Source organism: Colobus angolensis, unplaced genomic scaffold (genome assembly GCF_000951035.1).
Source record: "Colobus angolensis palliatus isolate OR3802 unplaced genomic scaffold, Cang.pa_1.0 Scaffold393, whole genome shotgun sequence".
NCBI lineage: Eukaryota > Metazoa > Chordata > Mammalia > Primates > Cercopithecidae > Colobus > Colobus angolensis.
Window position 1 is genome coordinate 433,467 of NW_012117299.1, and position 5,852 is coordinate 439,318.

The following is a 5,852-nucleotide window of genomic DNA, read 5'->3' on the forward strand; positions in this document are numbered from 1 at the left end:
AGCTATTACATTTTTTATGGTCCTATAACCTGCTATTTGTTATTCTGTTATACAGAATATTCATTATTTAGTGCCACTCTATTTTAAGTATTGCCAATTTGTCCAACATAATCTGCAAACACATCACTTTAAGTTCCAAGAAGATAAATTTACACTTAATAACTATATGAAAGGAAAACATGACTCCTGAACTTGAGTTGTAGTTTTATTTGCATCTGTTAAGTAAAAGATTGAAGCTGTTGATTTTTGACTTTTCCCTGCCAAATACAATAATAGATGTGATAAACATATTACTTGATTTCCCAATTTTTATTGTCCAATTTGTCATCATGTTGCTATCAACCCTTGAGCTTGTATGAGCTCATATTTCATATTTGAAATAACAATAATTTCATATTTGTGTTTTAATATTTGTGTTTGTTATTTGAACCATATAATGTGTGTAATTGACTGTTTATTTCCGGAATATAAATATTATTACAATCAATATGTGTCTAAAACTACATAGTTCATAAACTTCTGTTTCATACATTATCACACTTCATTCTCACAGAAGCCATATGGTTTGGATATTATTGCTACCCCCATTTTACAGATAAAGAAATTTCCATCTGTCACAGCCTTTATGACAGAGTAAACATATGCTTAAAACAAAGCTCAGTTTCAGAGTCCTTTTCCTAAAATACTATAAACTGGCCAAGTATGAAAAATATTTCTGGTGATGAAGATGAATATCTCTAGCTATGAAACTCTAGGATTAGTATTTAAAACAAGTAAAGGGAGAACCTGGTGAGATATTTATAAAATATCTGACACTGTTTTTTTTTCAGACACATGAATCTTGGCAGACACGATGCTGTCTGATCCTGAAGTACAATGCTCAAAATTAATACGGCACTCACTGACAGGACTCTTTTGAATGGTGCAATGCACTGTTATAGGACAAAAAGAAAAATAACACACATTTTTATTATACAACATTCAGAAAAATCCTAACCTCCAACCAATGCTACTTTATAATAACACTTGCTTCTCATGGAAACAGGTGGGATGAATGGACTATGATCAATTCTTCCAAAATATCCGTGTGCTCTTTTCCCAAGAAGAGCTGCCTCACTGGAACACAGGGGGAGAATATATAACGGTACACATTTTCTTTTTTTAGAAATCACACTTAATTGCTTTAAAATATTTCAACTAAAAAATAGAAAATTCCTTTCTAATAAGTGTTCCAAATAAGACAAAAGTGCTATGACTAGATGCCCTCCCTGCTATTTTCTGCCTCCTAAGGTTAACAAAAGTCAGACTGTCCCCCTCACTCCCCATATTACCACCAACACTTCTATAGAAGCAATATTTCAGGTGTCATTAATGAGGACTTGGCTGTGGACAAAACCTCCCTGTGTGGGGAAAAGACACACTCTTTTCCAAATGAGACTGGAACGACAAAATCCAGGTTCCAGAACTCTGAGAAAATGAAAGCATACTACCTTTGGCAGGTGATTGAAATCAAAATCTGTGATATTCTAATACTATTTGGAATTGCATTTGATAGTGGATAAAGGTGGAGAGAATTGCTTTATCTAGTTGCTATTTCTGGTAGCCTCCAATTTTTGTATTATTGCAAACAAAGCAAACAAACAAAAAATCAACGCACTGTAAACCCTTGAAAGGGAAGGTAGATATTTTTTCAGGAGACTTTTATTGCACCACAGCTTGTTTTATCCTCGAACCCACTGGGTCTTGACATGTACATATATGCTAAAAGAAACACCTGAAGCCTTCTGGAATTAGAGCCGATTGGAATACCAAACTTTTGGGGCTCTCCAAGAGTATATTTATCTATTTGAAATCCTATAGGAGGAAGGTGATAGCAGCAACGCCACAGTCATTTGAAAGCCAGAAGTGGCAGATAAATTGTCATTCTCTGCTTTCTCATGTAAGTAGTTGAAATAATAATAATAATAATAAAAATAATAATAATAATAAAAAGACCACCAAAGATGCAAGATACATGCAGAATAATTTTTTTTTCTCTTAGCACTAGAAAACTATTTTTTTAAAAAACTTTAATAACCTATGTAGTAAAATGGACCACACATTTCAAGTTAATAAGCGCCAACCTTTTTACTTTTCACAGTGTTATGTTCGTTAATAGTCTGTTTCTACCTCTGAACTCTAAGATCTCCGAGGACAAAGTCTGTGGCCTGTTCTCTGTTGTACTCCCAGTTCCTAGAAGAGTGCCAGTCCCATGAAGGGACTAAACAAGCATGCTCAAGTGAATTATTAACTACTCACAAAACTCAACAATTCTAATTGAACAAGAATATGGCTTGGGTTTCTCCACAGGAATTTAATTAAACAAAACATTTAGGTATTATTTTCTGGTGTTGGTGCCTTTAGATTTCCAGAATTGCACCCTTTGATAAGCACTCTCCTATCCAAGCACCTTTAGCATTTTGAAGTTTTAAATAAGAACACTTCAGGAAATTTTTCTTGAGAGGTCGCATTATGAGGGTGTGAAGATTTTCCTAAGTCAAGTAACAAAACTATTAACAATGTTGGGTAAAAAAATATCCAGAATGGATTTGATTTCATTAAAAAGCAAAACAAAACAGGAGTTCTGAGGTTTCACAACTTGCTGAACTTGACCTAAGCTAGATGTCTAGGGAAAAGGAGTGACTCAATGAGCAAACAGAGCAAAACTTCCAAGAATCAGAGAGCTTTGAAGAGAGCAAATCAAGCCTGAAATTGGACTTGTCTATATAAAATTGGCCACAGAACCTGAAGAGATAAATTCTAGCTGACCTAAGATAAAAATAAAATGAAACTAAGGAAAAAAGGTAGTTCTGGTCATGAAGCTGAACATGAAGTTTACATAGGATTTGCATGTGGATGGATAGGGCTTGAGTTCTGAGTTCTGTGTTCATGTGGAATTTTTAAAATATATTTTTTTATGGGTATCATAGTATTACAGTGTAAACATCTTTATGCATGTTCCTCTAAGCAGTGAGACCACCACGATGACTAAAGAAGACCATGCCAAAATTTATCAAAAGTATTTAAAAATAATTCCAGAGAGAATGAGAGAGGATTCAAGGGAACCCTGAAAGTGTGAGTGTGCTCCTCTGGGGGCTCTGCTGGTGGAGAAATTGGAGGTGATTCCGAGACAACTCTAGCATGTTGGGCAATAAGTGACATTCTTGAGGTAGAAACTGGTTGAAACTTGGAAAGAAATCCAGGCATGACATCAGAGGCATTGTGATAGCTCTTTGTGGCAACTGGACATGGGATGGATGAAACCTATAAACCTGGAGAACTGTTTACTTATGTTAGAATTAGAGACTTCTACTTATTTATCTTTGCTGGGATTTTGGGGATCTTAGAATTTTTTTTGAATTTTAAAAATTATTTTACACTAATGATATGGTTTGTGTACCCACCCAAATCTCATCTTGAATTATAGCTCCCATAATACCCACATGTCATGGGAGGTAATTGAATCATGGGGTTGGTTTTTCCCATGCTATTCTCATGATAGTGAATAAGTCTCGCGAGACCTCACAGTTTTATAAAGGGCAATTCCTCTGCACATGCCCTCTTGCCTGCCACCATGTAAGACATGCCTTTGCTCTTCCTTTGCCTTCTGCCATGATTGTGAGGCCTCCCCACCCACGTGGAACTGTGACTCCATTAAATCTCTTTTTCTTTATAAATTACACAGTCTCAGGTGTTTCTTTATTAGCAACATTAGAACGGATGAATACAGCTAACAAATTATTTAAAAACTGTAATACTTAGTTCCGCATAGGCAAGAAGGAAGTAAGACAGTAATTAAGGAGGAAAAGCCATCTACCCACGATGAACAGAAGAAATGTCACTTTTAAATTTCTTTTCTTATAGCAAACTGACTCTAGATATGTTCCATGGAAATAAAAATCTCTTTTATTGTGCCTACCCAAAAGCAATCCTAATTATTGGCAGCAAGAACTGAGTTTCCATTCAATGTAATTCTATGAGCCACTTCTGAAAGCTAGATAGAGATCAAAAATGGGACTTTCACAAGCCACAAACCAGTCTTTTATTTTATTTTATTTTATTTTATTTTTGAGACAGAGTCTCACTCTATTCGCCAGGTTGGAGTGCAGTGGCACAATCTTGACTCACTGCAACCTCTGCCTCCCTGGCTCAAGCAGTTCTCCTGCCTCAGCCTCCCAAGTAGCTGTGATTACAGGCGTGCGCCACCACACCCGGCTAATTTCTGTATTTTTAGTAGAGATGGCAATTCACCATGTTGCCAGGCTGGTCTCGAACTTTTGACCTCAGGTAATCCGCCCACATGAGCCATCGTGCCTGGCCAAACCAGTCATTTTTAAACCAGTCAAAGCACATACCAAAAATCTTCAGGGTGTATGGGCTAAGTTTGAAATTTCATATTTAATATATCTCTGCATCATTGAAAGGGTCTATTGGTTTGTTTTTAAGTAATGTTAGGTCTACACAAGCACAGGGAGGAAAGTAATTAAAGCAATTGTCTGAATGTTTTGGGCCAAAACCACTTTTTACTGATTTGCCTATTTCAGGCAAAACTTTCTTTTGACTGTGGGATGGGCAGCATGGAGAAAAGGTACTGAAAATGTAACTGAAACATAATAACAGCATTCAGGCTAATATAAAATGGAGAAAACATTATTAGCATATAATCCAAATCAAAATTATTCTCTTTTTTGGGAGAAAATTTAGAACGATAGAGTTAGAAAAAAAAAATCTTAAAACTTTTATTTTAAAACGAAAAAAAAATTTTAAACTTTTTAAACTTTTTAAAAACTTTTACTTTAAAAATGAAGAAACATTTGCCCAGAGAAATGAAACAAAACCTCTACTCACATGGCATGTTAGAACAAAAGCTAAACCTAGAACCTGTTTTTCTGGCTTTAGTTTCAGAGTTTTTCATGCCACATCTCTGTTTTATCCAATGGACTCCGGAAGTCTCTGGGTTCACACTGATTTAAACCTACAAAATCTACATCCATTTACAGTGTGTGTGTGTGTGTGTCTGTGTGTGTAGGTGCATGTATGCACATATATTTGTATACCTGAGAATATGTTTATAAAGAGTTATAAAGAGTTGTGTCCATTAGATCATATAAATTCATGAGCACAAATGAATGCAGTAGATGAGAGTATGTAATATGCACAATTCTGAAAGGAAACAAATGGTACTCAAACTGGGCCATATACGGAGTGCTTAATAGGCTATTTATAAAGACATAGAAAATTCACGAGAGAGAGGAGAGTTAAGGGACGAGGAGAGTTAAGGGACAAGGAGAGGGTTTTCAGAGTAGTTACAGGGAGAGAATTGTCTGGGAGGAGCCCTGTGGACTCCACAATTTCTGTGCCCTCCCATCTGCTTACAGCACCACCGATTAGTCAAGCCCAGTGTTTCTTACCCAGCCAGAAACTAGAGGGCAAGGGAGCTAGATGCTGCAGTCCACTCAAATTAGTAGTCATGGGCGACAGCAGGGCAGAGGAGGGTGAAGCGTATTCACAGGGTGATTACACACATCCAGCATGGGCCGGGCTTACGCCTATAATCCCATCATTTTGGGAGCCCAAGGTGGGCGAATCACGAAGTCAGGAATTCGAGACCAGCCTGAGCAATATGGTGAAACCCCATCTCTACCAAAAATACAAAAATTAGCCAGGTGTGGTGGCAGGCGCCTGTAATCTCAGCTACTCGGGAGGCTGAGGCAGGAGAATCTCTTGAACCTAGGAGGTGGAGGCTGCAGTGAGCCAAGATCACATCACTGCACCCCAGCCTGGACAACAGAGCGAGACTCCTTCTCAAAAAA

At 37.0% G+C, this 5,852-nt stretch overlaps 1 protein-coding gene across 1 annotated transcript in view; it reads right to left on the reverse strand.

Annotated features, from left to right (window-relative positions):
• The window catches only part of ZPLD1 (zona pellucida-like domain containing 1), a 42,495-nt gene that overhangs the window by 1,547 nt on the left and 35,096 nt on the right, over positions 1-5,852 (reverse strand). The window lies entirely within an intron of this gene.